General features: G+C 32.5%; 1 protein-coding gene across 1 annotated transcript in view; it reads right to left on the reverse strand.

Annotated features, from left to right (window-relative positions):
* The window catches only part of Col24a1 (collagen type XXIV alpha 1 chain), a 393162-nt gene that overhangs the window by 270290 nt on the left and 109992 nt on the right, over positions 1 to 12880 (reverse strand). The gene's annotated exons all lie outside the window — the stretch shown is intronic.

Raw genomic sequence — 12880 nt, forward strand, 5'->3', positions numbered from 1 at the left:
AAACTTTCTCATTATGAATTCTATTGCAAAATAACTCAGTACTTGGCTACTCTTACTTTAGATACTAGTGCTTTTTTCCCTAAAGATTTGCCATTGGATTTTTCAACTTTAAAGTTCACTTTTAGAACACTGCTTTATACAATAATTTTTAAGGCTTACTATGTAAGTATCTCAATAACATAAAAAATTCATAAGAATAACAAAAATTAACATACATCATTCAATTCTTATAATTTCTTTAGGCAAGCCAACATTAAATATTGTATTTTTAACCAATCACCCCATATCATTAGTTCCTTAATACAAACATGAATGGGTTAATTTGAAGATAGTGTAATAACAGAAACAAAATAGATGATGTTTCTAAATCACATATTAAAAGCGTAGTTTTCTTATTCTGTATTCTGAAGATAATGCAAAACCCATCTGTGTAATTAAACATATTGTAGTCATTCCCTTTTCAAAGTCAGCTGATGTTCAAGCAGGCATTTTGCTTTCATTGTCCTTTGAAGTCAAATTCTGTTGTCAGAAAGCTTACAAATCTGCAATACATCATTCTATACAGTATGAGCTAATATGGATATTTAAAAGTATTTATGATGTACAGGTAATGAAAAAGAAGAAGAAAATACTGTAATAAATTTGAAATATTAGAGGTGATTTTTAAAGATAGATCATAAATAGGTTTTCCAGAACCTTATTAAGAACAGGGTTATATCCCATCTATATATGATATAACAAAGTGTATAAATTCATTGTACTGTCATGTATAACTAATTAAAACAAATTTAAATTTTTTTTTAAAAATAATGAGGGATACATTACATGATTCCATTAATGTGAAACACCCAGAATACACAAATCAATAGTAATACTAAATAGATCAGTCAGTGGTTGCTTAGGGCTAGTGAAACAAGGGGCAAAATAGACAGTGACTGTTGACAAGTCTTAGGTTTCTTTTTATGGTGATGAAAATGTTCTAAAATTAGTGTGATGGCTACAAAATCCTTTGGATGTACTAAATACTATCAAATCATGTACTTTTAAAGGGTGCATTTTATAGTTTGTGAATTAAATCTCAATAAAGTTGTTCTTAAAAAAACAAAGAATCAGCCTAAAAAAAAGGTGCAGGATTACCAAAAACATTTTTGGAAACTCTCCTAAGATTGCCAACAAGATGTGATATTTGGGATGCCCTTCTCACCTCATCCACCTGGAGAAGTTGCTCTTTGGTTTAGCTTCCACAAAATTAGTGATTTCTCCCTACTTTAGAGAGAGAAGGAGGAGAAGTGTGCTCAGCTCTTCACATTTTTAATAAAACCTGTACTTGCTATAATCATCATGAAAACACTAAAACTTGTTAATTTCAACTTCCCCTTTTTCTTCTGTTATTTCAACAACATGTGTAATAAGTATTAGCCATTCATCTTGACTTTGTCATTGAAACAATTTAGCTGAACTGAATAAAATCTACTTTAAAGTTTTATGTATTATGTATCTTTTCAGTTTACTATACATTAAACATTTTGTTTCCTTCTTAATTCTCTAATCTAGATAGACATAATTTTATCATCTTTTAATTCTATTTACATGTTGATCATTATTTCAACTCAAAAATGATTTCTAATTCTAGATAATTTTTGATTTATTAAATGTTATACAGTTAATACCATAAAACACCATTACATTTGGCTATATATTAGAAAATTTTCTTTAAAAAACATCATTCCAATGTCTATAATGTTGAATATTTCATCGTTTGTTACATGTCTATTCAGTTGTTATTTCAATAGTAACTACACACACATTTTTCCAATGAGATGAAGTTCCATATTGTTTTAATCATAAATCTAAATGTTTGCAACCATATTTCTTCATTACCAAAAAAAAAATCTTTAGGATTTGTTGGAAATAGGAAATAGTAGTAACAAAATACTTTGCTTTTGATCTTGGTATATAAAAGATAGATTCTATATTTTCTCTACTTGAAAAAATTTGTAACAATGAAATATTATATTTTATGTCTTGTTCCCCTGTAGAATATCATAATCATTAATTTAAGTCAGAATTGTGCTTTCCTAGAAACATCTTAACATTGCCAAATGATATAATAGTCATTTTCTAGTATTAATATCAAATAGAGATAGGAAATCTCCAGAATTTTCACTTTTGCCCATTTGCCAGTTTCATCTTCCAATGGGCATGACAGAGTTGTATCATTGCTTCTGTGTTGTAATTAGTTCTCTTTTTTACATTTTGTTTTAATAAGTTATAAAGTTTTATGTTATAACGAACATGAAATTTCAGGAACTTCATCTGATCTCAACTTGTGAATAATTTTCTTCCTCATTTCCACTGATGAGTTTAGTACACAGAATTTAAAGTGATCTCTAATGACTTATCCTTTTGTCTGATATTCTCTCCCTTTGAGTATGGACAGCACCTATGACTTGTTTCATCTAACAAAAAGAATATAAGGTGACCAATGACTTGTTTCATCTAACAAAAAGAATATAAGGTGATAGGATGTCACTGCTGGGTTTATATTAAACTATATAACTATCTATCTTAGTTTCCTTGTCAAGCTTATGAAGTAAGCAGCTGTTTTGGGGAAGCCTGTTGGCAAGACCTCTAGGAACCAATAGTCTATGGCACCTAAGGATGGCCTATTAATCAAAAGGAAGAAAAAAGCCAAGGCTCCCAGTTCTCCAACCTCAAGGAAATATCTTCTTCCCATGGTGTGAATGTGCTTGGAAGTCACACCTTCAGATGATAATGCAGCTCAGATGAAACTTTGCTGTCTTATGATCTAGTACCTCAACTTGTAACCCATGAAAACTGTGAGCAGTTTTAAGCTGTTGAGTTTCTAGAATTTGTTAAATAGCATCAGAAATAGAAAACTGATAAAACTGTTAATTGTCTTCTTTAAGTAGAGAATTGTATAAAAGTCTTATTTGTAAATTTTATTGTAGGTAATGGTCAATATGTGTACTCACAGTTTCTAGCTTCCAAAAATTTTTTAAAAATATTTTTAATATTTATTTTTTAGTTGTAGTTGGACATAATACCTTTATTTTATTTATTTTTATGTGGTGCTGAGGATCAAACCCAGGGCCTCGCACGTGCTGAGCGGGGGCTCTACCACTGAGCCACAACCCCAGCCCAAGCTTCTAAAAATTTAATTAGGCTACCTCTTTGAAGATTTTCTACTCTATTTTCTATTGCAAGTCCTAATTAATGAATATCAAAATTAAATATATTTAAATGTTTATATTTACCTTTCACATTTTTTACTTATTAAATACTTACACTTTAAAACTATTATTCAAGCATTCTGTATCTATCTGGTTGCCAATGTAAAGAATTTTTATCATGTTTCATAAATTTTATGTTGATACTTATATAAATGCAAATTTTAAGAATATCAGTTGTTTAATGCAAAATATTTCTTAGTTCCCAAGTGTAACTAGTACAAATATCACATATTGCCTCTGGAATCAAATACAAATAAAGAGAGAAGCAGGAAAATAGAAACTTTGAATTACTAGGAAATAATAATTTATCATGCAAAATTCTCCTATATTCAAACTGAGAGAAACATTAGATAACTGCTTTATCTTTCCTTTCACCTGTTTATACTACCTGACCAAATCCTCATCACTATCTCAAGCATTTTTCTTTTCAGTGTCAGCAAAAGTTCCAACTACAAATCTTCATGGCATCCAGACTTGAAGATACAGGCAAGAGATATGCAAAATTTCTTTAATAAGCATTATTGAATTGTAGTAGCCAACCTCCACAACAAACCCTGGTGATCTCTGCTTCCTGGTTTTCATGCTTTTGGGTAGCCCCCTCCCATCGTGAATTATGGCTACCTAACAGTGTATGACTTCTGAGGCATAGCCATAAAAAACACTAGAGGTTCCACCTTGTGCTTACAAACCATCAACTCTCCATTAACTCTGGGGGAAGACAATGCCACATTTTGAGGATACTCAAGCAGTCTGTGGAATAAGTCAGGCCTTCCACCAATAACTAGCACCAAGTTTCCAGCCAGTAAGTAAAACACTTTAAAAGTAGATTTTCTATCCCCAATAAAGTCTTCAGATGACTGTAGCTTCAGCCAAAATTTTGACTGTAAAAATCAAAAGGTAGAGTCACCCAAATGATCTACTAATTCTTGGCTCACAGAATCTAAGAAATAACATGTATATTTATCGTTGTTTCGTATCACTGTACTTGGAGTAACTTGTCATATAGTAATAGATAATTAATACATAGTAACAAGAAAGATGTCTAGAGTTATACAGCATGCTATTCCAATGTGAAGTGCTAGATACTGTGTGATACTCAAGTGCTTTTTTATACATTTTATACAAATTTTATACATTTATTGCTTGCAATATGTGGAGCCCTCTGAAGTGCACAGCCCAGAGCAAGTTTTTCTCTTGCGTGGGATTAACTATGGTACTGTTATCAAACACTGAATCCAAGAGAAGTATATTCACCTGGTAAACCTGAATATATATGTGGTGTTAATATTTTAGGATATTCATAGATACTATATTTGGTAGAATATTTAAATATCTTTAAGCAAGAGAAAACTTCTTGTTCAGGGTTTGGAGAAAAAAAGTATTTTCTTAGCTCTGCTGCAAAGAAATTACAAAAAATAATTATAAAAATAATTATAAAAATGTGAGGAACAAACTTACCATCAAAAGGTTATAATGACTACATTTACAGAATTTTTAAAAATAAAAGCAGTGCAAATTCTTCTAGATAACATATTTTTTCTTTCTGAGGTAAGGTTTAAAAATAACAAATTTAATCTAACAGAGATAAAAGAAAAGCATCACTAAACAGTGATAATAAAAATATATTCAGAACAATATTTTATAAATAAAAATATACTAAACAGACATTACTAATATTAATAGAAACACATCTATTTCCAAGACTAAGCAATGAAAAGAGATCAGATAACTTGTCTACAGTTAGACATTATTTCTATACATTCTACACACAAACACATACTACCAAGAAATACTGGTATTTTGCCAAGACCGACAGTGGTGCTCACCTGTAATCTCATTGGCTAGGGAGGCTGAGGCATGAAGAGCACAAGTTTAAAGCCAGCCTCATAATTTAGCAAAACCCTGAGCAATATAGCGAGACTTTGTCTCAAAAAACAAAACAACAAAAAAACTGGTCTGGAGATGTGGCTTAGTAGTTAAGCACCTGTCGGTTCAATCTCTGGTACCAAAAAACAAAGAAAAAAAAAGCAACATTGGTATTTTAAAATCCTTCAAAAATGAGACAAGATCACTGCAGAAAAGGGTGGAATGTGAAAGGCTCTGTGATGATCCAAGTCTGCATTCTTTTCCATACAGCTTGGACAATTTGATCCACACTTCAAAAGTCAAGCCTGTCCTCATGGCTGAGACTAAAACTAAACATCAGTAGAAATTTGAGTGATTATAGCCCAGGTTCAGCTAATCTGAACTCCACTCTCAGACTGAAGTTCCTGGCCTATTCTTGAAGACAGTTCATCACCTGGTACTCAGATCTAAGAACTGGAATCTGCCTTTTTCTTTCTTTTTTTTTCCCCCTGTGATAGAATTTCCTTTTTAAAAATTTATATTTATTTATTTATTTATTTATATATGACAGTGGAATCCATTACAATGCTTATTACACATATAGAGCACAATTTTTCATATATCTGGTTGTATATAAAGTATATTCACTGGGCTGGGGATGTGGCTCAAGCGGTAGCGCGCTCGCTTGGCATGTGTGTGGCCCGGGTTCGATCCTCAGCACCACATACAAACAAAGATGTTGTGTCTGCCGAAAACTAAAAAATAAATATTAAAAAAAATTCTCTCTCTCTTTCTCTCTCTCTCTCTAAAAAAAAAGAAAAAGAAAAAAATATAAACATAAAAAGATATTGTGTCCACCTAAAACTAAAAATAAATATTTAAAAAAGAAAATAAAATAAAGTATATTCACACCAGTTCATGTCCTCATACATATACTTTAGATAATAATGATCATCACATTCCACCATCATTAGTAACTCCATGCCCCCTCCCTTCCCCTACAACCCCTCTGCTCTATCTAGAGTTCATCTATTCTTCCCATGCTCCCTCTCCCTATCCCACTATGAGTCAGCCTCCTTATATCAAAGGAAACATTTGGCATTTGGTTTTGGGGGACTGGCTAACTTCATTTAGCATTATCTTCTCTAAGTCCCTCCATTTACCTGCGAATGCCATGATTTTATTCTCTTTTATTGATGAGTAATATTCCATTGTGTATATATGCCACATCTCCAAAAATGAGATTGCCATTTTCCCTCAAAGAGAATACAGCCCTAAACCCAAGGTAGGCCTAAGTGCCATACTTCTGATTTTGATAATCTATCAGGTTCTCTGAGTTTTCTTATATGTTATGTATACTGAAAATAATTACCCGATTAAATTTCCAACTGATTGTGTCAACATTTCTATGGAATCAAGCTCTAATTGGACTTATTCCAAATTATCACCTATATAGTTCATGGGGTGTTCCACCTCTTAGTGTTTATCCTAACCTTGTAGAGGGTTACCTCAAGGTCCTGGATCTTCCATATATCTTGTCATACTACAGTTAGTCAGATATAGTTACTAGACTACTTCTAGTAATATAGAATCCAAAAAGTATAGTCTTACTGAAAGAGGCAGAATCACTTAAATATTAGTGACAATTTTCCATGATACTCTACTAGATAGTAGTACTCTCTTTATAATTTAATTAACTGCAAATTTTCCCTGAAACAAAGAAAGCACTGTCTCTAAATTCTCTATAAAATGTATGTATTTGAAACACTTCTGAGCAATAGGTATCTAAAATAGTCTGGGTCTAAGTATAGACACTAATAACAGATGTCAAACAGAAGGATCTTATATTCTGAAATTCTAACACTGGAGTAAGAAGCCAAAATACAGTTTACTTCAAATAGACTCTTCCAACAGAAAGATATATGAGAAAAGAGGAGAGGCTCCTTTCAATAGTTAGAAAAGTAGAAAGATATATGAGAAAAGAGGAGAGGCTCCTTTTTATAGTTAGAAAAGTAAACACTGCTGAAGTCTGGGTGCCTTAAGGGTATTATTTTGTCCACTATTCTAAGGCTGTGGTATTTTTGTCTTCATAGAAAGGAAACTCAGTATAGTTTTGCTCTCTGTCAAACTTAAAATGTAGTAAGATTTGATTACTTATAATTTATTCTGTTAGGTCTGAAAAATCTATATTTTTACAACAGTTTTCTAGGTGGTGTTGAGAGTAAATCCCATTTCCAATTTCATGTTTATCTTCAATCCTGTCAAACCAGTTTTGACATAAATTTTTCAGATCTTTGGAGACACAAAAATTTGCATGGCCAATGAAGTACAAGAAAGAGACTACTGATTAAATCAAGCAGAGTCCTGCAAATGATTTTTTAATGCAACTACAGAATTTCCTGTCTGTGGCACTACAGAATGAAGTTCAGAATCTTTGCACTAAAGAGGAAGCTACTTGCAACTAGAAAAAGAATATGAAATTTGAAGTTATCGAATACATGCAAATACTCTCTCCCAACTTCCACATTTTTCTTAAACACTATTCTTTTCTATTATGAATTAATGATAGCTTGATGCTTTTAAAGAAGCTGGATCATATCAGATATGTTCCAAGAAGTTTTTAAAATAATAACAGTAAAGATATAAAATAGAACAGTAGCATTATGACATTTAAAGAGCTGTGACCAGTAAAGATTGTTTGCTACCTCGTTTTATTCAAGATCTCTGGAGAATGAACTTTAGTTGAACTCAAATATCCAGATGGAAGAGGATGAGTTAATAGTAGCCTCTTGGGTTCTCCATTTTCAAAGGCTGGTTTATTGAAGGTCCCTATAGTCCTATAGTTGTCCTCTAATATTAATTTGTAATATGGGTTTTGATCCATATAAATGAGTGAAGAGGAGGGAAGTAAGAACTACACCACTTCAATATTCAAAAGCACGCATACACACATGAATGGTCTAAAATGTAACTGTGATCACAAGAGGTCTTCAAGAATAACTGTAGAGATTACTAAGTACATTAGTAAAGATCCTGAAATCAAGAATAAGGAAGAAAAAATATATTCCTCTATACAAGAAAGAAAAAAGAATCTCAGCCAATAACCTAAGGCCAAGGAAATAATTTCTTTAATATATATATTTTAACATGCTTTGATTCTAAAATATACCAAATTCCTAACAAAAAGTTATTTTAATCCAAACTAATGGTACTGGTTTAAAAAAAAAAAACACAAAGAAACGTGTTACAAATAGCAACTATATCTGTAAACAGTGAATAAATACAATACTTTATTTTGGGAAAAAAGAGTTTTCTTGGAAGTAAGATTTAAATAGAAATAAATTTTAAGACAAATGTTAAATTTGAAAAGCCAACATGATTCTAAATAATAAATAATTACCTCTTTTTCTAAAAAAATAATTATCTATTGAATGGCCAAAACAATATGTTATTTTGGAATGTGTCCATTTCAATATGTATTTATACTGTCTAGGAGAGGACACTTCTTATTTGTAAGAAAAAAATAGACATCACTAAGTTCACAGTGACTTAATTCCATGCTTAGTGTTTATTCAGGGAAGTAAGTGATCATTTGGCCAGAAGTGTAAGCGTGATTTACAGTAACATCTTCCCAAATCTAAGCTTAGAAATGTTCCTAAATCACTGGAAAATACTGGAAAGAATTTTACTTCTCTATGTTACTGGGCTATTTTCATATATGAGATGATGCTAATTAATATTTTTTATAAACTATTAATACCAAACATGGAACTTAGTACATAGTTGAAAACCGAATTCTGTAGTCCAAAGGACCTTGTCCTGATTAATATTTAGAAAGACCTGAACTCAGATTTTATAGTTCTCATTCCTATTACTGTCAGTATATTGACTGTAAAGAGTGCCATTATCATATTTAATACATAAAATGAATTATTTTTATCAATTCCTAGCCTTAGTTTCACTGACTTTAAAAATTTAACTGTAAAATTTTACATAAAGCTATGAGTCATTACTGTTTTTAAAATTTTATATTACAATAATTATTTACAACCAAATCATGTTCAACTCCATGTGCATAAGACTGAACACTACTACCATCTACCTAAAATATGAAGGAATAAGCTCTCTTTAAAATCTATAAATAAGTTCAGGGTATACCTTTAGGGGGACAGGACTTGACATGCAAGGACACGAGTTCAATATTTAACACCATAAAATAATAAGCGCAATAATAATAAAAGTTACAAACAAAAAACAATATGTTATTTTGGACTGGGAAATGTCCATCAATAGGTTTTAAGTTATAGTTAGAAGAAAGAGGATCTGGTGTGTTACTGTACAGTAATGCACAGGTGTCTGCCATCTTCATTATGGTGATTTTAGTTCCATTTCTATATTTAAATATCTACTTCACATATAACATCAAATAGCACATATAATTTAATTAATTACCAAGAGAAAATGCATATGCATATTTCACAAATCTAGTATTCTCCACTTCAAATATTATCAAATGATCTTTTCCTTTTATGCTTAAAATACTAGTGACTATGTTTCTCATGGTGTTTTGGAAATCTAAATTTAAATAGAACATATAATATTTAACTATCCAATGATAAATGGCTAATATGTTTGCCCTTAATGAAAAAATTGAAGACAATTTTGTTTATAATAAGAGAAAATTTAAGGGGGAGACAAGAGCAGTGGTGCATGCTCTTAATCCCTGCAACTTGAAATCCCAGCAACTGAGGCAGGCACTCTGCAAATTTGGGGCCAGCCTGGGCAAGTTATTGAAATCATGTCTCAAAAAATATAAAGGGAATTGTCCATGGAGAACTGAGGCAGGGCCCACATTGAGCTGAACACACTGCCACAGCTGGCAGATATAAGAACCGAGAACTTGATTTGGGGAAAACAGGGCTAGCTCAAATACACAGCACAAGCAGGCAGGCACCAGCCACGTGAAATAATTGGAGCCTAGCAAAATTTGAGGAAAATTAGGTATGAGAGTATTTTTCTCTGGGGAATACAAGTCAGGGAGGTTGGGTGTATCTGTGCTCAGAAGAGGCTGGAAAGGAGGCAGATTGAGAATACAAATGGACAGATGCATCCACGCTGGGAGAACCTGAGAGACAGGAAAGAACACAGAACCACCTGCAGTGAGCCGAAAAGCCAGGAACAGTGGTGCACACCTGTAATTCCTGTGACTTGGGAGGCTGAGGCAGGAGGATCATGAGTTCAAAGCCAGCCTCAGCAATTTAGCAAGGAACCACACAACTTAGTGAGATCCTTTCTTTAAATAAAATGGAAAAAAAAGGGCTGGGGATTTGCTCTAGGTTCAATCTTCAGTACCAAAAAAAAAAAAAAAAAAAAAAAAACCAAAACCTGAATTGGCGGGTTTGAGGTGTGATTGTACTTGGGAATGGACCCCAAGAGGCTGAGAAGATACCTGTGAGCAATGGAAGTGGCAAGCGGGAGGGAACTCACTTATCCTAGGAGTGGATTCTTGAGGAAGCTCCTGGGTTATGGTCTCCCAGCACAGTTTGGCATCTGATGGGCTTTAAGGGTGTGTTGATTTAAATTCTTCAGAGAATTAGCTTCTCAATAAAGCACTTGGGGCCTCAGTAGACCTAAGCTCCACCCTGAGAGTTCCTCCTACACTAACACTTCACAGAACCCAGCTGCAGCTTCACCCTGGAGAGGAGCTGAGAACATTTCCCATCTGAAACTTCATCTTACTACCCAGAAGGGAAGCAAAGGTTTTTGAAGTCCAACAGGCTTCTTGGTAAGCAACACAATAGAAAGAAAGGAGTTGACAATCCATGCTCCCTAATCTTGCACCAGTACATACCTCAAGAAGAAACAGAAATGGAAAGAAAACTAGTTGGGCAAAGACAGTGAACATATATTCTCATTGACTTTTGTGTTCACCACAACAAAAATGACTCCTTAGTTTTTCATCAAGATTCTTTTATTTTTCCTAGCATGCTGAATGAGTCATTGACATATATATATATATATATATATATATATATATATATATATATTTGTTTCTATTTTCTTATTTCTAGCATTTTCTGAAGGTAGTTATTTTTCTTTGCTCTGTCTGTTGAGAGTTAAAGTTTTTGATTATTTCAATTTTTTTTTGTATTGTCTTCTGTACTATTCTGTTCCCCTTGTTTCTCTTTATCCCTTTTATCTTGCTAAAAGACAAATTCTATTGTTCTTTCACTCTTATTTTAATTTTTTACTTCTATTTTTTCTCCTTGCTCCTCTATCACATCCTACTCACTTTTGCACCTCCCACATTCACCTATTGAAACTGTGAACCCTTTCCAGCTCTTTCTCTTCATCTTTCCTCTTAATTAACTCTACTCTTAAAATCTTTCAGCATTAATTGATTTATATAATGCCGGAGCACACCACTAATGCTATAATAATAATTAATACAGTGGAAATCAAATATAATTTAAATAAAATGTTTGATTTTATGCCAGACACAATACATGATCACTTACTGTTATCACTGACAGAAATTGCTGATTCCACCAATTCTATTTATTGTGTCAATTAACATTATATATGTCATAATAGGAATCAAGTACTTAGTTTATTGTTATATATTATTTACATAGGTCATCGCTATTATTTGGCTTCCTCTAATTTATGAGGTACTAGAGACCAACAGGTCACTACAGGTTTGTAGGGTAAAAGCTCTGCTCCTTCAGATCCATTCAGATATATGGGTAGACACACAAACAATATAGAAAAGCATCCCTAACCATCCCAGTATGCCTCAAGAACAGACTCCACTGACATCACAGTGAAGGAAATGTTAGAGAATGAGTTTAGAAAGTTCATAGGTAAGCCTATCCATGAGGTAAAATATGATGTAAGTATAAAATCAAAGATAAAATACAAGAAATGAAAGATTACTTCAATATAGAGACAGAGATCCTGAAGAGGAATCAATCAGAAATCCTCAAAATGAAGAAATCAATAATCCAAATTAAAAATTCAATAGAAAATATCACCAATAGACTATATTACTTGGAAGACAGAGTTTTTGGCATTGAAGACAAAGCATATAATCTTGAAAATAAAGTTGATCATGAAGAAAAGATGTAAAGAGACCATGAACAGAATTTTCAAGAAATATAGGATAACCTGAAAATGCCAAATTTAAGTTTCATAGGGATAGATGAAGGTTCTGAAGTAAAAACTAAAGGAATGTACAATCTTTTCAATGAAATAATACCAGAAAATTTCCCAAACCTTAAGAATGAAATTGAAAATCAAATACTGGAGGCATGCAGGGCTCCCATTATATAAAATTACAACAGACCCACAGCAACATATATTATTATGAAAATGCCTAATATAGAGAAGGAGGACAGAATTTTAAAAGCTCCTAGAGAAAAATGACAGGTCACATTCAGAGGTTAACCCCTGAATTTCAGCTGATTTCTCAAACCAGACCCTAAAAACTAAGAGGTCTTGGAATAATATAAACCAGCTCTGGAAAAAAATGGATGCCAAGCAAGAATGTTATATCCAAAAAAATTAAGCTTCAGAATTAAAGATAAAACAAAAATCTTCCATGATAATAAGAGTTAGAAGAATTCACAACTAAAAAGTTTGTACTACAAAATAAACTCAACTAGCTGCACAAAACTCAACTCAATGTGAATCAAAACTTAGGCCCAGAACAGAGATCCCTGTACCTAACAGAAGAAAAAGTAGGCTCAAATCTTTACCATGTCAACTTAGGAACTGAATTC

Source organism: Marmota monax, unplaced genomic scaffold (assembly GCF_021218885.2).
Source record: "Marmota monax isolate L192 unplaced genomic scaffold, Marmota_monax_Labrador192_F-V1.1 WCK01_AAM20220418_F8-fsc00046, whole genome shotgun sequence".
NCBI lineage: Eukaryota > Metazoa > Chordata > Mammalia > Rodentia > Sciuridae > Marmota > Marmota monax.